At 46.0% G+C, this 25090-nt stretch overlaps 1 protein-coding gene across 6 annotated transcripts in view; it reads right to left on the bottom strand.

The window, feature by feature from the left end:
- The window catches only part of LOC135368813 (protein FAM13A-like), an 89984-nt gene that overhangs the window by 18906 nt on the left and 45988 nt on the right, over window positions 1-25090 (bottom strand). For 4 of the 6 annotated variants that reach the window (XR_010414876.1, XM_064602329.1, XM_064602332.1 and 1 more), the window contains exon 1: window positions 21926-22145. The exons of 1 other annotated variant lie outside the window; for it this stretch is intronic. The gene's annotated coding sequence lies outside the window, so the exon portion shown is untranslated. Of the gene's footprint in view, window positions 1-1695; window positions 1923-21925; window positions 22146-25090 lie in introns of those variants that run through there. One more of the 6 variants, XM_064602330.1, reaches the window with a different exon arrangement.

The raw sequence follows: 25090 nt of genomic DNA on the forward strand, positions 1-25090 counted from the left end.
CGCTCATGTTTGCGTTGTTGTCCTTTGATGACGGAAGATGCAAAATCAGGTTCACAAACTTGACTCTATAATTACAGGTTGACTTTGTTTTACTTTTTTTGTTGTTGTGTGTTTGTGTCTTTAGAAGGTGTTGGAAGGATAATACTTTGCAATCTCAACCATTAGATTGCAGTTGGCAGTATCTCATTGCTGGTACGAGCAATGAAATCAGGGTGTAGTTATGTTCCTTCATCATCTAGTTCGCCAAAATAATGCTGCAATATTTACAGGAACATTCGAAGTGATTTCAACAGAAACAAGAAAAGAACATGCGACAATTATGCACACTGAAAAAATACTGGCGATTAACAACACGACTGCAAGCAATTCCAGTACCAGTACCAGTTCTACAGGGGAACGGGAACTACATGGAGGAGAGGGCTTCTCCCAAATGCACTACCAAAGATACGATTTTTCGGGGGGGGGGGGGTTGAACCCCCAAAACCCTCACTCCCCCTTCTGGCTACGCCATTGGTTCGTTTCATTCGCGTAGGGCACTCAGTCTGTTTCAGGATCTCGGTGCGTGCGTCTTCAGGATTCTTGTAGATCGCTGACAAATCAAAGCTCAGAAACGTGACGTAAGCCAGTATGAAAGGAATAGGGCAACTGGCTTATCTTGTTTTTCGAAACCGTAATCGTGAACACCCTCAGGCTTATAAAAAAAGTCCACATCAGCAGCGAAAGATAATCCTGCGAGCCGCATTAACCCAGAGAGATGCACCCCACAACGACCTAATTCAATCACTCCAGATGATCACTTCCCTCTCAGCGGCGAAAACAACGTATTATGGAGCCTCCAAATACGGGAGAGGGGGAAACCATCTCCCTACAACAATCTCGAGCACGTCCGCACCGGGCAACATGTGATATGTACCGGTTCCCTTTCCCACACACCCTCTCCTCTGCAGATCAAAATCAATAAGGGCACCCTGAGCTCTCGAGTCACGTGACGCACGCCGACCTTGGCCTTGTCCGCCTTGCCCGCCCCCACCCAAGCCCTGCGTACTACGCAATCGTTTTCACGCCAGGAAACTATTTTTAAGTCGTGTTGCCGGCAGTCTTTCCTTCACCGGGAAAAAAATCATGATACTCTTTTTTAACTACCGCAGGCAAGTTTGGAAACAATCGGACGTCAGCACCAAAACAGACCGTACGCGATGACAAGTATGGACAGAATCACTGAATGACAGTTCGCGCAACGCTCCGATTCCGGTACGTCACGTCGTGTCGATTCCTTCATCCTTCGCGTGCAAGTAATCGATACATATCTGTTCCGATTTGCGTCTCAAACGAGAATACGCAGATGGAGAGGGAAGGCGGGTGTGATAACGTGGGACAGAGCAAAAGTTGCAAAGCCCCGGACACAATCTAATCATTGCTCTCTCTGCGAAAATAGCGACCGATAAAGACAACCTTGTAACAAGTGGACACGCCGTACGGAGGAAGTACTGTCACACGCAAAAATAGTGACAGTAAAAATCGAGCTGAAACTCACCGGCGCGTGACGCGCGGTCTCGAACATGCTATTCCCGCGCACTGGCATCTGCATTGCCGTCAACAATTTTCGCTCGGCACGTTGCGAGTGCCTCACTGATCACACTGAACTGACAGAGTTGAGACAAACGACCTGTTATAAAAAAACGGGTAGCATCTCACCAGGCGATGAAGTCCCGGCTTCCACTGATACGCTCCAGCGCTCCGAATTCCAAAATGCAACGACACTTCACCAAACATCCGATACAGCGAGCAAAGCACGAAACCACGCAGTCGCTTTTCTTCTGCCGGTACAGAGTCAACACACCGGCTGTAAACAAACCGCACCACGAGTTGTACCGGCGTCCCACACGCTCATCAGCCGGCTTCCTTCCTGTGCGGGTCGCTAGAATCGCGCGCTGCCAGCGCTGCCGCCGCGCGCAACCAAGGTCGCAGCGAGCGCTTCGCAGCCGCGCGTGCGCATGCGTTGCTCCGCAAGAAGTCCGCCATTGAAGCGCGCGTGGCCAGGAACATGTCGCCGGAGAAACCGTGGATAAAAAACTGTTTACGTTCCGCGCCAAATATCGACTCAGTTTCCCCTTTCTTCCGTGGCCCATTTAGAGAGCGAGGTCGGAAGGGCAGAAAGGGGGAAGCGCTTGCTCACAGATAAACAGGCGACTGCAGCAGCGAGGATGACAAGTTGTACAATATGTGCTACATTTGCGTGGCAACGTAGCACGCACCCTTGTTGCGTAGCAACGGCAAAGAGACGCGCCATTTTGGCGGTAAAGTAGCGAGAATTGAATAGTCGCCGCGTGTTAAAGGGGTACTGAAGTGCAAAAATGTTACCTCCCGAAATGAACGTTGCCAATATGTAGACATCAACACAAAAGGAAGTTCTAGATTCATCTGTTGTGATTTATGGGCGAAAGAAGCCGCAATTTACGCCTTCCCGCTCCTTTCCACGAAGCCGGATAACACGGCGGCGGCGCTTCGGATTGGCCAAATCAAACGGTCTCACGCGATGATTGGACAAATTGTTTGCGGAGACCAATGAGAGCGCGCTCCGCGCTGTCGGCCTTCTTGGGAAAAACATGCCACCATATCGATACACATCGTGATACACATCCATCCTGCCGTTGATGTTATGTGACCTACTTATCTAACACGCTTTATCGCAAGCACTTCCTGCATCAGCCAACAAACGCAGTATCAAGTGTCAACACAGCAGCTGTGACGTACTGCCCCCCGAGCAGCGTGTTCGGGCAAGCCTACAGTAGGTATATGTTCATCCAAGGACGTCACCTGTATGGCTATCACTCATGGCATGCCCTTTAGGCGACTTCCTTGACGCATGTATTCGGAGCTGTCTATCCTCATATGACTTGACGGACATCGTAAGCCTTGTATTCGCTTCTCGAACACGATGGAACAATTCAGCCACAATACTTGCAGGAAGGAGACAGAGACACTCCTTGCTTCTAATGACATATTTGTCGACGATTATCGTCAGTCACTCGCGTGTACGGTCTCGATGGGCATGTTACTCGCAGCTGTCTAACAAGGCTTGACTAGCGGTCGCTGTCAACCCAAGTGACAGCTCTCTTTGTCCGTATGCATGAGGATATGCATGTCGTAGACTATTCCATCATGTGCAACTCGTTGAAAACGGGCGTTGAGCAACGCTGCCTGCAGCTGAATATAGAAACTGTAGTCGGAAAGCACTATAAAATTAGCCAAAAATATACAGCGGCATGCGTGTGAGACCTCCGTCAAACACTGTTCTGAACCCCGTCCGCCGTAAATTTGTACCACCAACAGCAGCTAGGATGCAGTTTGAGTTGCTTGAGAGCGCTGCAACAGTTGGCGCCTCCGAAATGTTTGAAGCTATGGTTATACAAACAAAGTCCATGGAAAACCACAGCTTCGTGTTGGTGTATGCCTCGATGGTCGGAGCCGAAGCAGCAGCCGTTTGGCGATGTGCCCTAGCGCTTCGCCATGCCTAGGTTTATAATAAGGCTTCCTAGAGAAGAGCCTGACACGAACGCGTGGATGGTAAAAGGCGCCTGATTTTCCCTGACGTGCCTGTCTTATGATTCCGAGGGGTAGAATGTCACGTGCAAACATAAGGGCGAGTTAGATATGCTGCAGAAGGGGAACAGCAGAACAGTTATACGCTGCGCGAAATTGGGTCTGGAACAAACTCAAGTGTGCCACCAGGAGTTGAATCCGCGTGGCCAATTTTATGCGTACGGCTCATTCGTCACCATCCCCTCCCCTATCTAGGTTACCCTACATTACCCACATATAGAATCATCAAGGTCCGCAGTTCTTTTGTCAGACGTGTCACCCTTCCTCCAGATCCGGCCTCTTTCGTCACTGGGTCTGCCTAGCCAAGACCGCTCCCAACAGAGTCTCCGCGAACCAGTCACTACAACTGGGAAGTCATTTTTAATTCTTTCTTTTTTTTTCGTTTCTTGGCAACAATAATCTGCAAGCCGGAATCGTCGCCACCACCGCCACTACCCAAAGTCACCATGCACGACCGCCAGCACATCTGTTTTACGAGCGTACGTGAGCATGCGTATGAAACTAGGTATCCAATCAGAGTTTGAGGAGAGCGTCCGTTATTTGAAACCGGCACTAACCTTTCATAACCTTGAAAAGGCAGTGTGGCTACATAATGCAGCTATGCGCTGTCAGACAAGCAGGGAAAACGTGCGTCCATACGGTGAGTCACTCTTGCTACTGCACTCTTAGAAATGAACTTCACCGCATAGCACGCTCCTAGCCAACCATCATCTCGAATTATACCGCTATCTGCCGTGATTTGTTGAAAACGGGAGGCGTACGCCTCCCGTTTTCAACAAATCAGAGCAGCTAACGATATCATTCGAGATGGTGGTTGGCTAGGAGCGTGCTATGCGGTGAAGTTCATTTTTAAGAGTGTACGAGTCGCATTGTGGGCAACGCAACTGCGCTGTGCGGCACGTGCCATTTACTTCGTGTGAAATAAGACCAAACCACAACAATAAACGCATCATTTTCACGGTGAAGAATAGGGTGCTTCATAGTAACAGACAAAATAATAACGATTTTCTCTGTATACTCTCTACAGTATTACGCTACACCCGTGAACAATTTTGGCACTAAAAAGAAGAATGAAAAATCGCTCGAAAAATCGAAAGAAACAAATATCGGGATAAAGTTGTTACTACATACGTGTTATGCGGTGAAACTCTGATTTGAGAGTGCAATGACGTCCCTCTGGTTTTCTTTAGCATGGAGCTTCACTTTGAGTATCTCGATATTATGCCCACCACCAACAATAATAATAATGAGTACATATGCTTCCAATGTAACAGCCGGAAAAACATGTTTGAGGAAGGTCCGAAAGTATAGCGATCGTAAAAGTGCACCGTTAAAAGCAATGCCCCATGCGTACGTGCGTAACTTTCGTTCGAGTGTTTTACCTTCCGTCCTCTATACGGTGAGAGTGGTAAATACGCCACGTGAACACGATCACGTCTGCAACAGCACAAAAAGTAACATCCTTGACCGAGTCATCTTCCTCGAATCACGTCAGACAAGGAAAACATCATCTTCCTTGCCTGGGCGGACAGAATGGGACGTCCCAGCATGTAGTACAAGTACAAGGAACATTCCGGAACAAGCAGAAAATCGTGAAGCAGGTGAGTATCCGTATACTCAGAGATTATACGCGTGGGGCGGGGTGTTTGGAATTCCTAGTGGATATGTAACACACGTATCTCCTGGCTTTTTATGCTTTTTTCTTTTCTTTTTGACTGGTATTGGGAAATCAACTAAATGAAATAAATGAAAATGAAAATATTTCGGAGGAGGGGGGTGCTGGGAAAATCCCTGTATCATACCGATTCAAAATTGGTACCTGTGTCACGTCAGGCCACATTGTGTGGCCTTCCTATTCTGGAACCCGTTCGGGAAGTCATTCTGAAATCGGGTTGCAGAGTACTGGTAAATAATGTTCCCTATCCCAATTCCCACTTCATTTGTTTCTCGCTCGATAATGAAAAGAAAATCTGAAGGTTTAGTTTCATCTTCCGCGACTGCTTCGACAGGGGGTTGGATTGAGTTTTAAAAAATAACACGGAGATTGTGGCGCCACACGTGTAGAATCGCCTACTCAGCATAAGCACGATCTTCAACAAGTCCATCAGGGGTTGGTAGAGATAACGACGTGATATGATGCAATAGGTGGTGACGATAGCGGCACGAGCCTATCAAGGGTTGGTAGAGATAACGATGTGATATGATGCAATAGGTGGTGACGATACCGGGCATATATTTCCCCGCCTTCCAACGCAGTTGTTGCAATATAACGTTTCTGAATCACGGCACTCGGCATTCCCCCCCCCCCCCCCCGTTTTAGTACGAGATAAGCAAGGCAAATCTAGCTACGTACTTGTCACCGAACACTTTAGCGAAGGCTGCCAAGTAGAATTTCTGAATGGCAATTAAGACAGTAGAACATTGTTCCCACCGAATTTTGGAACAAAAATTCAAGGGCCTTTCGAGGACCTTTTAAGGCTTGGCAGTCGTTTTGTCTGGGATGTAAGACACAGCTTATGAGCAGGGCTTCAACATTTCACTAAAACATTTTTGGGTTACAGTTATCACACGAGCAAATGCATGTGGACTGCACAATAGTGATCCATTCACAAACGTGACTGGTGACACCTGAACATAGGAGCGAGGGGGGAAGGTTGATGAATGACTCCTGAGTTTCTGGTTTCTGCTGCCGAGTCCTATTGCAATGAGTGCTAACAGCTCCTTTAAAGGTATAGTTGTGACTCTGGAAAAGCAGAATCTGCACTCGCAGCTCCACGAGAATAAGGAAAAGATGCAAAAACCAAGGGCTTTCAAGAACTGTGGGAAAATTCCTGGGTTTTCCAGATTCCGAAAATGGCATTTTTCAATTTTCAACCAAGGGTTCCAAGGACCAGTGCGAAGCACGTAGAAGAAATATACTTACTGGCCATTGAAATCCTATATATATATATATATATATACAGTCAAACTCCTTTACAACGAAACTCAGGGGATAGCAAAAAAAATTTGCAGTAAAGGTATTTTCGTTAAAAAGGATGTCCATTATTGGACCTATAGGGCTCCAGCCGGACCGCAAAAAAAAAATTGCTGTAGTGGTATTTTCGTTAAAAAGCTGTTCGCTATAAAGGAGTTTGACTGTATATATTTATACTTCGTAACAAAAATTAGGAAACGCAGCAGGAAATCGTCGTCCTGAGGATAGCGTGAATTTAGATGTCGCGGATGTTGCGAAACGATTCCAGTGACGGCTTGACAAAGGTGGAGTCTCTGTTCGGTGGAACCACTGTCGTCTGATATAGGAGCGACGTCCTACATCCGCATACCAATGGTGTGTCTATACACTACAGCCTTCGTGCTGACGTGGCACATTCCTTTAGGTAGGGAAAAGTACTCTGCGGAGGCAGCGCAAATACAACGACTGCAAAAGCCTCCCACTGTCCAAGAATAGGTTGCACATGTGACTCAGAAGTTGCTCTTATACCCGGCCAGCAAAGCGAGGGTTCGTGTCCTGCGACTGCACTCTTAGAAATGAACTTCACCGCATAGCACGCTTCTAGCCAACCATCTCCTCGAATGATATCGTTATCTGCCCTGGTTTGTTGAAAACGGGAGGCGTACGCCTTTTTATGTTACAATTATGAACAGCATAAGTGTCACAAAAAAGGCGTACGCCTCCCGTTTCCATCAAATCAGGGCAGATAACGATATCATTTGAGATGATGGTTGGCTAGGAGCGTGCTATGCGGTGAAGTTCATTTTTAAGAGTGTAAGCGTGAGGAGTACGGGAGAGGTCCATTTAGTGACTCTATAGTGCTTCCATCACAGCGACAGGCAAATTTTCCAACGTAAACCTGACTTATCAGAAGAACACCCTATACAGTACACTCTTAAAAATGAACTTCACCGCATAGCACGCTCCTAGCCAACCATAATCTCGAATGATATCGTTACCTGCCCTGATTTGTTGAAAACGGTAGGCGTACGCCTTTTTGTGACAATTATGAACAGCATAAGTGTCACAAAAAAAGGCGTACGCCTTCCGTTTTCAACAAATAGGGGCAGATAACGATATCATTCGAGATTATGGTTGGCTAGGAGCGTGCCATGCGGTGAAGTTCATTTTTTAAGAGTGTATACGAATGCCTAAAGTCTCGACGCTACATTAAACGCTATCTAGAGTAATAGCTGTCCCTTCTGGCCGACCTTGATGGACGGCGACGGGACTGATCACGAAGAGGACTGAAAGGAGGGGGTGACCGGAGAAATGCCAGTCGCGTGCTTTGGCAAGAACACGAAACAACGGCTCACCGCAGAAATTTCCTCCACCGTCTCGCTAACTGCCTTTTCGTTGGCATCTCATCAAATGCACCTATACATGTTCCTCGGAAATGTGATTTGGTCTTGCGGCATCCCGCAATTAAACGGTCTTCGTGGTCATTAACTATGTAAACGCTTACTATTCGTAGAATCCACGTTGCGTAAAGCGTGTAATTATTTCCGATATGCAGATGTCAGAGAAGCTGTTACCTAACGGCACTGCGCTTCTTGACGTCCTGTCCACGCAGTGTGCATGTGATGTGTGCAAGCGTGCAGGGCGAACCCTGGAAGACTTTGGAACCTGTGATTCATCTTTCTTTCATCTTCATTCTTCTTCTTTTCGTTTTTATTTATTTTAATCTTCATTCTTCATATTCATTAATCTTCTTTTTGTTGCGGAATAGCAAGCCGACGTCCCGTTTGGCTGGCCTTTCCCCCGTTTTTCTTTTTTTTTTCCTTTCGTCTAATAAACATATCCCCCTTCTCCCTTCCTGTGAATCACTCCACCCTTGGCACTCTTAAAACAGGTTGTGGTGGTGATGGTGATGATGGTAATGGAACTGCTTGCCGCATAGGCTCTCTTAGAACGAAACATCACCACCATCCTGAATGCCATCGTTCTTTCCCCTGATCCATTGGAAACGGGAGACATACGCCTCTTTGTGACACTTATGCCAGTTACGTTCAATGTCACAAAAAGGCGTACGTCCCGCGCCTTCCGCAAATCAAGAGTGATAAAGGTATCACGTGCAATATGGTTGGCCTTCAGCGTGAGATGTGATGAAGTTATGTTTTAAGAATGTATAACCAACTATTTTCCGTGTGCCGTACGCTCTTAAAAATGATGATGATGGTGGTGGTGGTTGTAGTAGTGCCGAAAGAGGTCGCCGTCGTCGGCCTCACAGAGGTGGGCAACGTCACTACTAACGCTCAGGGGGGAATGTGCGTCCTGGGCCGACTTCTAAGGGAACTGTGCCGACATATGTTTGACAGCGGGCACCAGGATTCGAAATGAACTCTTAAAAATCAACTTCACCACATAGCACGCTTCTATAGCCAATCATCGTCCCGAATGACAACGTTCGCGCCCTTGATTTCATGAAAAAAAAAGGGGCGTACTACGCCATTTTTGTGGCATTATGCATTTCATAATTGCCACAAAAATGGAGTACGCCACAGTTTTCATTTTCGATTTCCTTTCGCATTCAGTCTCAGTGCAAATTATTTGCACTCAGTCGGCCAATTCGACTTTGTTAAATTGGTTATACAATATTTCTACACTTCCCATATCATCGTTAACAAAACTTTAAAGAAGAATAGATTTAGACAGAATTTAGATTTAACAGATTTACAGAATATATACGGACGAGCGGAGGCGGGAACCCAAAAATATCTGTAAAAAATTTTTAAGTTATGCCAGCAGACAAATGCATAAAAGATGGGTACTCACATGCATCCCGCGAGCATGCAGTCCAAGTTATACACCAAATGGAGGAAGCGGTACCGGAAATATCGACACCCAACCAGCTCCGACATCACTGGACGCGTCTCCGCCACTGAGGCATCGCGGGAGAGGTCACGTGCTTACGAGCACCAATGGGAATGACCGTGCCTTCCCCCCCCACACACACACTCTTCTGACGTCTGCTTAACAGTCAACGTCAGGTATAGGACGCGTAGAAGAAGCAAACAAATTTATCCTCGCGAAATCAAAGGTGCCGTTACTTTTACAGCAAAACAAAAGGAACGGGATTCAGTCCGCGAACGAAACCGCAATATTACGCTTTTCCTCTTCCTCTCGGCTTCCGAAGGACGGGAATGGAAAGCGGCCTCCCATTGGTCTCCTCAAACGATCCTCTCGCTGATTGGACAGATCGTTCGCGGGGATGGCCAATGAGAGCCCACTCCGCATTGCCGCCCTTATCGAGAAGGAGAAGAAAAGGGCAAGCGTAAGTTGTGGTTCCGCATAAATCACGGACGGCGCAACGCATGAATCCCGTTCCCTCTATATCGGTGTCAAGGTAAAGTTATTTTTCTCTGCGTCTTTTTGTGACAATTATGAACAACACAAGCGGCACAAGACAGGCGTACGCCTCCCGTTTTCAACAAATCAGGGCAGGTAACGATATAATTAGAGATGATGGTTGGCTAGGTGAAGTTCATTTTAAGAGTGTGCCGTGTGCAACACAATGCCCGCGTTGTATACGCGTGGCGAACCACACGTATCAAAGCGCCCCCGTTTCGACGCCGTCTTGAACAGCGCACCTCGAAGGCTCGACCTCCACCAATTGAAAGTGACGTCGCATTCGCAGACTTTCCGAGACACCTTCTCCATATCAAAAAGGACTGTGATTACTGCCACCCTGGGGTCATTCACGGAGACGCTCAAATCCTGCGAAGGCGACCTCGACGAAGGAAGTAAACACACTCGATTCCTCATAAGCACCAAGGTCTCTTAATAATTTCGGCCAACTGACGGACGGACATACGCTTCCGTGCAGCGTTCCTGGAAAGCCTTCGCTCCGCCGCCCTCCCGTCAAACAGCAACCCGCTTACTTTCACCCTGTAATCGAGAGTGACCTTATAAAAAAAAAGATATATAATAATAATAATAAAACGAGTCAGCACACGCTGCCCTCGCAACTGGCTATACGCTTATGTAACCACCTGTCATGCTCGAATGTGCACAGTTGTCAGAAAAGGTAGGCTTTTTGTTTTATTTTTTTATTTTTTTTCCTTTTCGAAGTGACAAAACAACAACCATTTATTTTGGTGACAATGATTTGGGGGTGCACTCTAAAAACAGAATTCCACCGCATAGCACGCTGTGTGCTCCAACCATTGCGAAGAATGATTTATGAGTTATTGCTCCTGATTCGAAGAGAAAGGTTTGCGTACGCCTTTTTGTAGCAATTTTCATATATCCAAACTGTCACAAAAACGCGTACGCCCGCCTCTTTCTTCGAATCAGAAGTGATAATCCTATTATTCGCGGCAATGGTTGGCGCACAGCGTGCTATGCGGCGAAGTTCTGTTTTCAGAGTGTGTTACATCTTTCCAAGTGACTGGGGTAGTAATATAGTACCAGTCAAACTGTGGTACAATCAAAATTGGATGGGGGATATATGTTAATTCGAAATTAATTATTTTTATCCTTATTTCTTTATTATTATTATTAAATTATTGTTTACCGAAATTAACTAGAAAATGAGGTGAGGTCGGTGAAACGCAAGGCACATTTGCTATTCCACACGCTTAAAAATGAACTTCACCGCAAAGCACGCTCCTAGCCAACCATAATCTCTAATGATACCGTTATCTGCCGTGATTTGCTGAAAACGATATCATTCGAGATTATGGTTGGCTAGGAGCGTGCTATGCGGTGAAGTTCATTTCTCTGCAGTGCACTGCAGAGAAAGATCGTGGAAAAACATTAAGAGAACAAAGGAAACGGGAAAGAAGGAGAATCTAAAGGGAAAAAAGAAAAATGGACGTGGAAGAAAACATGCAGAATGCGACCGAGCACACGAACCGCGCGGCAGACGCCGAGACGATCATCTGACAACGGATACGTCAACTTCGTATATCGTTACGATGATAAGTTGATTTTTTGTTGATATTGTTGGTATACACGTTGATATCCACGCAAGATATACACTCTTAGAAATGAACTTCACCACATAGCACGCTCCTAGCCAACCATCATCCCGAATGACAACGTTCTCGCCCCTGATTTGCTGAAAACGGGAGGAGGAGCTTATTTTGTGCTATTATGCACGGCACAAAATAGGCTCCTCCTCCCGTTTTCATCAAATCAAGGGAGAGAACGTTGTCATTCGGGATGATGGTTGGCTAGGAGCGTGCTATGTGTTGAAGTTCATTTTTAAGAGTGTAGGATCCGAGGGAAGGCCACTTCTTTACGCTTGTTTTTAATATTTTAGCCAAGAAGCAGCGCTCAAAGGTGAAGAAGGTAAGGTGCAAAGATAAGGTATAGTGAAGATAATGGAAAAGTGGCATGTGACAGGGACTCTGATCAGAACACAACCGTCGTACAACGCTTCACAAGCTGGCGAACTTCTATATTACTTCAGCTATACTCTGGAACTCGCTCTGATAGAACAGCCTGCACGCTGACGTGCAAAACATATGTTGTGGAAGCGGAAGAGATTTATCGACCCCTATGAAATACACGCGTGGAAAATAGACGCTAGCGATAGCGAAGCTTTATTTTCCACGCAGAAAGCGGATCTCAACCTGGAATATGGGAGAGGCGTCTTTTATATAACCATACATAATACTTTTATGCATTACGGGGCAGGTATTACCTAAGTGCACGCGATACAAATGCATTTTATATAATTATCTCGTTCGCGCCAGTGCAATTAGAAACTTGGCTGACTGCTTGTTCTTTTTTCTTACATTTTCCTACCCGGGCACAGATAAGACAGCACTGTATATGCTGGTATACTTGATATCATGCTCGTATCGATTTCGATCGACGACTGTGAACCCTAAATGGGCTGTCTAATGGTCTCTCTCTCCGTCTCCTCTTCACTTTTCGAAAGCTTGTTTTATTTTCCTGTGTGCGAGTGTCTAAATTTGAAAGGAGGTCCATTTATACACTTCGAAAGGAATATAAGTTGCTGTGCTTCAAGCTCTGATAGCACATTTCAGATATCTTTAAGAAATAATGAAGTGTTACCACTGTACACATACTTGTTTTTATATTAAGGCGTATTTGTAAACATTTAGTATAACTTCATGTTTGAAGGAAATTTATTGAACGTCTGTCAACATAATTTACAATTCGTTGTGGACATATACTAGCTTCCTCACTATCGATCAAGCTCAGATCGCATCCTCATATCAGTGTTTGTTTCCCTCTGTCTCCTCAACAATGTGTATACAATGTGTGTAAAATATAAAATCGATCAATCAATTAATTGTTATACCATGTGATGTCCAGGGCGGGCGAATTATAATAAAGCACGCGCTTATATATATGGCTGGCATAGAGCTGACATTAAGTGGGGCTCTTCTTCATTCCTTTTTTTTTTTTTTTTTCAGCTTTTCGCGAGTCAACGGCTGTCGCAAGAACCCAAATTGACTCCATCAAAATACGAGACGATCTACCGCGGCGTTCTCCACAACCGCCGGAAACGTAACAATTTTCGACTCGACTCGACGGCCATAATGACCCCAGTGGCTGGGGGTTTCAGAGAGGCTACGATTATTGAATTACGGCGCATCGTCGCATGGCTGCAGCAGCGTAGATATTTCTGGATTTCTGGGATATTTCTGGTTTACTGGGAAGTAATGAGGTACTCAAGCGCTTTAGGGGAACCGTCAATGCGCGTTGCGCAAAACATTATTTTGGGTTCTGGGCATGCGTAGTGAAGACGTCTTATTTATTTTGGGGCTGCAAAGCGCTCGAGGAACCCATTCTAGAACGACATATCTTTTCGGAAATAGCTTGGGCACCCAAACCCGCACCCAAAGTGAACTTGCGTTCGCCAATTGCTACACCACTTTGCGGCATGTCTTTAATAACGACCGTGAGCAATTTTTGCCCACGAAACAGGACAGCAGCGCAGCCGCATCGCTATGACGTCACCCACTGCATGAAGTGAGTCTATACATTGTATGGAAACATATAGACAACCATCATCCCGAATTACATCGTTCTACCCCCTGATTGGTTAAAAACGGGAGGCGTACGCTTTTTTGTGACACTTATGCAGTTATGTTAGTCGCCACAAAAAGACGTATACACCCCGCGCTTTCTACAAATCAGGAGTAGCAACTATCATTGGGTTGGATTGGATTGCGCGATAGATGGCCTGCACCGTGTAAGGTGGTGAATTTCCGTTTCCATCACCATCATCACCACCGCCACCACCACCACCACCACACTTCTGTTTCGGGAATGCTGTATACATTAATTAATAATGACACGACAATGAATTAAAATAAATTCATTTGAAATAACAATACATTCAACAACGATATTTGAGACAAACTTGCGGTACCTTTCATAGCACATGATAATCTGATATGTAAAACCTGTAACAATGAATCAATAATCACGTGCCGACTTGTGCCGATTAGGCGGCGATAAATGTAACACGAATGGGTAGATGACGAAGCGCACCGTACAGACGCAAGAGTAAAAGGCTGCACCTACATTCTATTTATGACATATTTAAACTGGGCGTCGCAGCATTTACGAATTTGCCTAATTATTTCCCAACCAGCACAACATGTTGGCACAATGCTGGACCAATACTGGCAATGTCGGCCCAATATTGGCCCCCATATTGGACCAATACCCCAACAACACCGAATATCCTAGGGATGTACGAGTAACGTACTAAAGGATTCGTACATCCAACGGATATTCTGAGGATATCCATCGGGACGTACGAGTTCGTTACGACATTATTCGTACATCCACGAATTCGCGTATTCGGTGCTGTTAAGGTATTGCGCCGGTCAATATTGGTCCAATATTGAACCAACGTGTTGTGCTGCTTGGGTTGGCTGTTATTTTCTTCATGCACATAATGTCGTTAAGGAAGTTTTGAATCTACTTTATCTATACTTGAACCTGTCTGCTCTGTTCGAAATAGGCTGAAGGCAAGCTTGTTTGCGAAAAAGAAGAGAGGTCGGAGCAAACGTTCCGCTGACGGGCTGACATAAGACGCTAATTTGATGGATGTGTCGCCTCTCTCGTGGATCACTCTAGGAAGGATTATCGATAGGCATTTTTTACAGCACCCTCGCAGTTCGCCTTCAACGAATCGGAGCGATACGCACGTACAGCCTCTCGCCAGTAAAGAAGTAGGCATAGGCAGGGCCAGAGGTGTGAAATTTCCGGAAATTTTGAATCGCTCGGGGAAAAAAAACGGTTTCTTTCGGGTGTTTTTTTTTTTTGCCGAAAAATTGGGAAAATTGGAAACAGACGTGGTTACGGCGTCTCTTTTCGATTTAAAATTGAGTCGTAGCATTGCCGGCCAAACCACAGCATACAATGAGCTAGAAGCTTTAGCATGCAGTGTCCATCCTCTAGGCTTAAATGCAGAGCAGAGTATATCCCATGCGACTGCTGTGTACTAAGCCACAGCTAATTAGAACAACCCGTCCACTCCAAGCAGAACTCCGACATTACGTGAACGCGATAGCGATCGCTTGCAGCGGCCAGACGGATCTCTAAGTTGATTCTTGGCGGATTAGAGGCATCTAAGGTACTGTTGACGGGTTGGAACGCATCAAAGGCACGAAACTTGATATTTTTGAATTTTGTGTTGTGTGCTGAATTTTGAATTTGTAGAAATTTGACTTTTTTTTTCTGAGACAACGAAAGAAACGAAAGACAAAAAAAAAAAAAAACGATGTCCCCCAAAAGATTTCCGTTTTCCTTCCGGGGCTTCTCTATAGGCAGGGCGCATCGAAGTACAACACAGCTGAGCCATCCTACCGGAAAAAGAAGTGCTATGCTGGCCTTGGCAAAGGACTCGCGAACCGAACTGTAGCACCTTGACTCAGTGAAGTTGGCACGTGTGCACAGCACGAAGTTTCCACAGTCCGCAACAGTGGCCAACCCTCCCGGGGGGTCCCCGTCACATCAAGAGGAAGCGTGGAAAACAAAAGCGCGAGACGTGCTCCGAACGAACGCGCAAAACTGACATTTCTTTAGTCAGCTTAGCGACAATATATGCAAATTCCGCACATATCTGGTTGAATGAGCGGGTGTCCGCAGTGCGGCCTACGGGAGGTACACTCTTAGAAATGAACTTCATCGCATAGCACGCTCCTAGCCAACCATCATCTTTAATGATATCGTTTCCTGCCCTGATTTGTTGAAGACGGGAGGCGTACGCCTTTTCTGTGACAATTGTGAACAGCCATAAGTGTCACAAAAAAGACGTACGCCTCTCGTTTTCAACAAATCAGGGCAGATAACGATATCATTTGAGAGTATGGTTGGCTAACAGCGTGCTATGCGGCGAAGTTCATTTTTAAGAGTGTTGAACATATGGTATTTAATATTTCCGTGTTATTTATTTTATACTTGTGTAAACTTCTATCCTCGCTTACCCCCAATGGGGCGCCTTGAGGTACTACTATAAATACATAAATAAATAAACTTCACCACATAGCACGCTCAAGTCCAACCATTGCACAGGATGAAACCGTTCTCATTCCGGATTTGTGGAAAGTACGGGGGCGTACGCCGTCTTGTGACCTGATGTGGTTATGATAATTGTCCCAAAAGAACGTACGCGCCCCGTTTTCAACAAATCAGAGAAGAGAACGGTTTCATTCGGCTATGGCATGCCTGTCGGAAAATCCAATGACAACCTCACGTGCCGCCGGCAGGGAAATTTGACTCCGCCATCTCCCAGTCTTGGAGCTAACTCGCACGTGCGGACTTTGTATCCACTGTACCCCCGCGGTATGAACGCATAATGCCGTGCGAATTCCCAAAGCTCTCGCGAGGCGCAGGCACGAGATGAAATTCCGCTCCATCCAATCGTTTCTGAAAAGCATTCCGTGTCGCCTGCCAGGAATACACCCTAGTTCATATGTAAAAGGATAGGGCTGGGCGAATAGCTATTTTAAAACCGAGCGGGGATACGACTCAGATATGTTTGAGCGAATAGTCATATGTACATATAACGGAGCAAAATAGCTATTTAGATTATATATTTTATAATTTATTATATTATATTTTTATATAAAAGTAATCATAAAAACGGCCATTTAAAATCATCGCTATCGTTGCCTCCAACGTATTTATCATCACGTATTGACCATCAACACCAAAGTCGGCAATTACAACTGTAAAACCTCGGCGTTCTATAATCGTCATTCGTACCTCGTACATCGGTATATAGAATGGAATCACCTTCAGGGCTCTGTTATGTTCATTGTTGATGCTAATAGGTTCATCGAAGCTGTATATGACCATCTCCTCACTTCCCGTTTGTAAGCGTTAGTGTTTGATTCGTGCAATTTTCTGCATCATAAGTGCCTTTTGTGATTTTTCCTGTTGTATTTTCGTGTACCCACTTCCCTCTGTAACGACTCTGAGGCCTTCAGGGTAAAACAAATAAATAATATATATACAGCAAGTGGTTCGTGCGAGAGTCCGCGGTCATCTGACTCAGCAGTGACAACACCGAATCCGTCGTCCATCGAGGAGCAAGAAATCGTACGCGCGTTTTCAGTCTAGCCATTTCTAGCGCGGCTGACACCTAAAAATGTACGCTCTGCTGGCAAGGCCGAGTGCCAACAACGTGTTTTCTTTTTGGACCGCGTCTATTGACGCACTGTGTATGCGCACGTAAATGCACTACAGGAATTCGACCCCCAAAACGTTTTTATTTTAGGCTCCCGTTCGCCTTGAACCGCGCATGTTTTGAGGTAAATAAAAATTAAAAAAAAAAAGCGCATGGCGAAGGACCTCGGTTGGTCACGTGTTCTTCTTCAATATCCCCGCGTCTCTAAAAGCTCCCAGGACAGCACAAACTGTCTCAAAAATAACTCCGCAAACATTCTCTCCAGATTTTTTCGCTCTTCGTTCGTGGCATATACTATTTGTGTGTGAACCAATGTTTCGCAAACATTCCCGCGGCGTATAACGGTACGAATTTGTGCCTGAAGGGCCCTATAGACTCGGTATATACAGAACTTTTTTATTATTCCGTGTTAGCACCTCGACGCAACTGTGCCTATGAGCCACGTACAGATGTAGACAGTCGGAGAGAGGACAGCAGGAAGGAGAGGAGAGGGGATGGGAGGGGGGGTTAGTATGCGTCCTGGGCCGACTTCAGGGGGAACTGTGCCCGGTCATTCGTCTGGAAAGTCTGCCGGAAAACCCAGGGAAAATCTCGGACAGCACAGTCGTAGCATAGTACTACAATTTAAAGAAGAATCAGTGTTGCCACTTTTTCTCTACCTGAAGTGGCCAAGTACGGATAAACAAAAAAGTCGCTAAATCTAAAACAGATGTGTCAACGGTCGCATATAGCTTGAACTAATGGCTGTGACATCTATTTATCAATTTGATCAACGCCGTACACTCTGAAAACAGCACTTCACCGCATAGCACGCTGTGTGCCAACTGTTGCCAAGAATGATAGGGTTATCGCTTCTGATTCGAAGAGAGAGGTGGGCGTACGCCTTTTTGTGACAATTTGGATATATGAATATTGCCTCAAAAAGGCGTACGCCCACCTCTCTCTTCGAATCAGAAGCGATAACCCTATCATTCTTGGCAACGGTTGTCACACAGCGTGCTATGCGGTGAAATGCTGTTTCTAGAGTGTAGGTGACTGTGGTGGCTCTTTCGTTACAAACACTATTTTGCAGCATATCTGTTGTGCATTCCTGCTTTGTTATCTTGCTTTCAGAATACAATAACTTGCATACTGCACTCCAATTACGGAATCAACTCAATTGAACGGAATCGAAAACATCATATAGGAGCACGGGTAATATGTTTCCGAGAGCGCTGATCCGTTGATCGAGTTCGAGAGCCTGGATAACTGGTAATGAGGCTATGCGCAAGATTTTCATAGCTTTGATTTCTGCACTCTCTTTGAACTCTGCATCAGAGAGCATTGTGGTTGAGCAAAATATAATGGGACAAGTTCACAAGCGCCGCGGCATTGTGTGAAGGAAAGCGACAGAAATTCGGCAACTCTGTTAAGATCAGCGGAACGTTAGTATCGGCCAGTGTTGCCAGCCACCTTGTGTGCGTAGAAGTACTGGCAACTGTTTAGCCAGTAATTCACGAATGTTGTTTCTGCGAAATTTGCCAACTTTCAACGCGCTTCCTTTCCTCTTTTTGATGAAAACGAGGGGCGTACGCCATTTTTGTGGCAATTATGAACTGCCTAAAGCCACGAAAATGGCGTGTGCCATCCCGTTTTCAGCAAATCGGGGGTAAAGAACGATGTCACTAGGGATGATGGTTGGCTAGGAAAATGCTATGTGGTGAAGTTCATTTTAAGACCCAACGACCCCTCAAGCACTTTGCACTCCCCGACGGACTCACGCACCCACTACGCGTCTCCGCCCTTCATCCTCCATCCGTCTTTTTTTTTTCTTTTGCTACCATCAGTCTTCCTTTTTTTTCTTTTTTGTATATAGTCGTGACGACGCCCACTTCTGTGTGGCCAACAACGACGAGCCGATTTTAAAGAGTGCGATAAAAAGTCGCCAAGCACCGCCAGAGGTCGCTAAATTTGGCGTCGAAGTCGCTAGAGTGGCAGCACTGAACAGAATATCACCGCATGACACACTCGGAGCAAACCGTAATTCCAAATAACTCTTTCACGATTCGCTTAAAATCGGAAGTGTATACGCCTTTTTGTAGCAATTAACATTTTTCAGACTGACACAACAAGGGGGCGTACGCTCTCAAAACAGAACTTCACCGCACAGCACGCTCTTAGCCAACCACCATCCCGAGTGACATCATTTGCTCAAAACGGGTGGCGTAAGCCTTTTTGTGACATTTATGGAGTTGTGTCAGTTGTCACAAATGGGGCGTACGCCCCCGCGCTTTGCACCGTCCTGCGCGGTGAAGTTCTGTTTTGAGAATGTACGATTCTTATTTTCAGCATTCTGAATGATGATCTCTGTTTCGTCTGCTATATTTTCGAGCTTTCTTAGATTTTTTGGCGTGTATTTTCGGGGGGTTGCAAGAGCGTGTCTGCTCATTTTCTACAACCCAGAAGACACAATAATATCTATCAAAGACACATTGATGGCTACAGGAGCATTAACAGCCGTGGTGCTGAGTAAACACCTATCTAAGAGTTACATGTCCCATATATCCTGCACAAAAGTGTCGAACGGAGTATATACTGTTACGCAACTAAGCATTTCTGAAGTAACTTTTTTTCTTCTAAATTTTCCACGCTATTAACGTACTGTCGTTGTGTGCAGGCGGCAAGCAGATTCTCAGCTACTCGAGAGGGTAGCAGCAGTATGTGGTATGTACCAGCGTCTACGTGTGCACTGCTCGGATTCCAGCACACAAGACAATGCCTTTTTGGGAAATACTATCCGCTATGACGAACATGAACTCCATGAGATGCCGATTTGGGCCATGCAGAAATTCCTCTTTTCTGTCGTTCGAAGAATATAGCTGTATTACGTACGACAGGTATCATAAACGGCGGACAATAGCACGTGCGCATACTACAGGTTTTCCCGCTCATTTTAATCCGTTGGTCACTCAATTTAATGCAAGCGCTACCCAATTTAATCTAGTGGTGAACCAAATTAATCCAGACACCAACCAATTTAATCCAAGCATCACATGCAAATGCATTCCGTATCAGTCATGTCATGACTGAATACACAGTACACAATTGGATTAAATTGGTTGGTGTCTGGATTAATTTGGTTCACCACTGGATTAAATTGGGTAGTGCTTGGATTAAATTAAGTGACCAATGGATTAAAATGAGTGGGAAAACCTGTAGAACTGCACGAACGGAAGCGCTCGTCTATTTTTCTGAGTCGAGAGATTAGCCTATGCCTCACTCATCTCTGTTCTTAACGTGGCCATGTTTACTTGAAATAGTACTCCACCGGAAGTATATATGCGACTGTTATTCGTTTCACGGGGTCCTACCCCTCTCCCCCCCCCCCCACACACACACAAGAACACGCGCACATAAAAACATATACATCAATGTCACTGTTGTGTTGGACTGCTACAGACAAGGCTTTACTAAAATTTCTTGGCAATCATGATGTAACCAGCCGCAACCGGTTGGCTGGCAGACAAGGAAAGCGTTTCCAGTTGACTGACGGTCAGAATAACAAAAAAGAATGCCTTTCTGAGATCAGCACGAAATCGGCATGTTACCAAAACAGATGTAAAAAGAAAGAAAAGAAAAATGGCGAAGTAAGCCATAAAAAGCGATGTCGTACAATTACAGCAGCAGCCCCAGGAGCAGGTGTGTGAAGTAAATAGAAAAGAATTTGAAGAGAGAGAGAGAGAGAGAGACAGAGAGAAAGACATCACACAATAAATAGGACAGAGCAGCAAACTTGTCATGGAGCTCAGTGCTCTCGAACCATGTCCCAATGTAAGTGCTGAACTTTACATATATCATGTGCTATGCCTAAAACGTTTTTGGCGACGTGTCCAACAAGTCAAACAACAAGATGCAAACAACATCGGCGACCAACTGCGGGAGTATACTACGGCATGCTAGCTAGCAGCCTTCTCACTGAAACCCATTTGTTCGCATCTTTCGCTTGCCCCCATCGCCAGAACGAACGGCTGTTTGTATCGATCGCCGCCAGCCGCGCGAACTCCAGGTGATCAGCGGGTTTTTTTTCTGTCTTTTTTTTTTTCTACTTTACCGGAACGGACGTTCCACAAACAGTGGATAAGCGTACGACCGCAGAAACGTCGTGGCCGATAATATTTGACGGAAGTATACCCCTGAGAAACCGAAGTTAGGAACACGCTCAAGATTTGCCCGGGCCAAGTCAGCAGTAGGCCTAACCAGAACAAGCACGGAAGCACTGCTGAGCCGGCACGTTCGGGCGTGCATATCGATCACTTGCCCTTCTCTAGCTGCACGCTGCACTTTACAAATGACACGCAGCCGACACAGCCACACCTTTTAATAGCAGCATGATGCGCGATTGCAACACCTGTCTCCAGTTCAAGGAGGTCATCCAGAAATAGTACAAGTCTGATTACAGTCTGCCTGGGGAGAGTTACTATGTCCTCCGCTGTCGTATGTGTGGCAGAGGATCTCAAATTATGTTAGAGCTATCAATTCTCCTCTCGCTAGTTCAATGCACAGGCAGGAGAGCCAGCCTAACGACGAACTTTGACTCGAGATCGTTACTCAGACGTTCAGTGAAGGAAGAACGAGAACGATGAACGGATGAGAGCCAGAAGTACTCACACTCGGAGGGGAACGGATCAGGAATGGACGGAAAAGAAAACGAAGCGGAGTCTTACCGAGAGCAGGGTACGCAAGACAGCCGGTGCGAGTTTCCTCCTGGCCGAGAACTACTGGGCTATGTACCACGTAGTTGGCCGGCTGGTACTACTGCAAATTACGATGACTGTCCACGATAACACTCATCTCTGATCTCGATTTCCTGGGTGTTCACGTCAACGCACACAGACGCAGCCCACCGAATGAACTGCTGCACCGCTTTCCTCCACGGTATAAAAATGGCGTCAAGCAAAACAATTCCCTCCGCCGCAGATGCGTATTTCTCCCGCTGGGCGGCGCCAGCTGAGATCGCGTGCCGCGGACGCATGCGCATGGGGGAGATGAGAAGCGAGCGAAGGATGCACAGACGTGAGGGGGTATATGGGTGGTAGTTGCGGTGGTGGACCCTCACCACCCTCAGGGCATCGGATGTGTTGTCATTTCCGTTCGATGCACAGGCTTTCACGAAGCTAAAAAAGCAGCAGATTTTTGTTTTCTACTCCATCTTTTCCGTGACGCTCAGCTGCAGACAAAACCAGAGCGGACTGCAAAGGGCATACCCTCCGTTCTCCTTTCTGTTTACAATAAAATCAGTTCTGTTTTGCATCTCGAACTGACTGACTCATCGCCTTCTTCCTTGGGATTGACCATATAGATGTCTCGCGACGTGAAGCCATAAGTTACGTCATTATGTAACCTAGAGATCTCTCAGCTGAATCCATCGATCACAAGGCTTTTCAGGACGTCACAGTCCCCAAAAGCGTATCCTACATTAAGAGGAACAATAGAAAAATAAAAAAATAAAACATGCGACTGTTTTGCAAGATTGACGTAACGGAAGCCACACCTGCTGCATGCCGGGAGAACATATAGGGCTACCCCCAGTGTCACATCAAGCGTCATTGCGACCTTCAGAGTCCTGCTGGAGTTCGCGCATAATGAAGAGGCACAACAACCCAAAGCAGCTGTTTCCGTTGCTGTTTTGCGTGCGCGATACAGGTAACGCAAGTCGTGGTTGCCGCACCTGTGGATGCTCTCGATTTCACGTAGTGTGGAGTGATTCACCAGGCAAACAGTGACACCAACGCAGCTTGCAGCTATTATACTGCGCTTGAGATGCAAATGTTGAATACATTTCACAAACCTTCGTGTTGTGTTGTTTACGTGTCTTGCCCATCGCTCAAACTTGCCAATCATGGAGATTTAACAACGCGTCCTTTTTAAAAGGTGTTTTCTCATACAGATAATTAAGCAACACCTCATATGTTAGACGAACATATGTTGGACGGACCGGAAGAAGCGAGCTGCCATGTCGGACGACAGCATGAATGATGAGAGAGAGAGAGAGAAATACATGATGACGATGATATGGGGATGACTTCCGCTCATTGAGCGGAATGCTACCCCATTGCTATTGGGGGAAAATGAGAGGATGGTGATGAGGATGATGCTGACGACGAATGAATGATGATACCTGTCTGTATGTACTTCAAATTCGACGCGTTTGTGATTTGTAATTTGGTAGTTTCCGCAATGTAAATAAACTACGTAAAATGTTTTTTTTTTCAATGTCCCGCTATTTACCTATACTCTAAGAAAAAAGGGTAGAATTTCCTACCCAAACTGGTAGAGCGACAGTACCTCTACCATTTCGGGCCAATCCACGCCCGCCCTCTCCTCCGCGGGTATAAGCGACGGCGTCCCTTTCCCTTCCTCCTCTCTCTCACGTTTGCCCTAAGAAAGATGGGTAGACTTGTCTATCCAAGCTGGTAGAACGAGAGTTTCTACTCTATATTTGGTTTCTACTCTGCAGTTACACCCAAAAGGTAAAATTGGCTTGAGTAGAAATGTGGTTGCAATGCAGCTCTACCAGAGATGGGTAGAAAATTCTACCTTTTTTGTTTTTTGTTTTTCTTAGAGTGATGGAGAGGTCTCCTCATCCTTACACGAAAAAAGTTCCATATTCATATTAATGAATCAATTTTTTTCATTAGGTCAATTTTATAGGTCAGTGTCGGGAAGTGCCCAGGAAGCAGTAGCCGCCTGAGGGCCGCTTTCACAGACCTAATTCGGGCATTTATTTCGTGCGGAATATTACTGCAGAGAAAAATCCAAATTTTCTGTGCGGAATAGTCGACGCTAAGCGGCCGCTGAATTTCCATACAGATACCGAAAACCTTATACTTGCAAAGCAACTCAAGGAAAATCTGGCAGGGTTTTGCCTGTGGGAGCATTATTGGTGTCCGAAGCGCACGTCGATATATTCTGTCAATATAAACATGGCCTGCTGCTCGACATGAGCAGCGCGAGCACCTGCCCGGAAACATTGCAATAGTAAACCGGAAAACCACCGCCGACGGATGTATGGATTATACAATGTCGAGTTCGTCTTACGCCTTAGAACGGAAGCTCGGGTTTCCCAGCTGCCTGCATAACGTACATACGTGCGCAAAGCGGGTTTGTTTATTCGATACGCTCTGTTGTTCACGATCACAAAACAGTTTTCGTCGCAAACATGTCGCTCTCCGTCCCAAAAACACGCTCTCAAAACAGAACTTCGCACATACACTCTTAAAAATGAACTCCACCACATAGCACGCTCCTAGCCAACCATCATCTCGAATGACAACGTTCTCGCCCTAGATTTGTTGAAAATGAGAGGCGGAGCCTATTTTGTGCTCATTATGCACGGCACAGAATAGGCTCCGCCTCCCGTTTTCAACAAATCAGGGGCAACAACGTTGTCATTCGGGATGATGGTTGGCTAGGTGCGTGCTATGTGGTGAAGTTCATTTTTAAGAGTGTAGTAACCGTTATCACTCCCGATTCAGGGAAAGCGCGGGGCGTACGCCTTTTTTGGAACTCCATAAGTGCTCCAAAAAAAGGCGTACGCCTCCCGTTTTTAACCAATCAGGAGGCAGAACGACGTCAATCGGGATAGTGCAGCCCTCGCTTGGCACCTGGCCACCTGTTTTTAGTTCTGCAGGGGGCGGGTCTTAACCCAACTACCCCTCTAACACTTTGCACTTCTGACGAACTCACGCACCCTCTACGCATCTCCACCCTTCATCGTCCACCCGTCTGTTCTTATTTGTTTGTTTGTTTTTCTTGCTTTTTTTCTGTATTTGCTATAGTCGTGACGACGTCCACTTCAGCGTGGCCAACAACGGCGAGCCGACCCTGCC

This window comes from Ornithodoros turicata, chromosome 9 (assembly GCF_037126465.1).
Source record: "Ornithodoros turicata isolate Travis chromosome 9, ASM3712646v1, whole genome shotgun sequence".
In the NCBI taxonomy this organism is placed as follows: Eukaryota; Metazoa; Arthropoda; class Arachnida; order Ixodida; family Argasidae; genus Ornithodoros; species Ornithodoros turicata.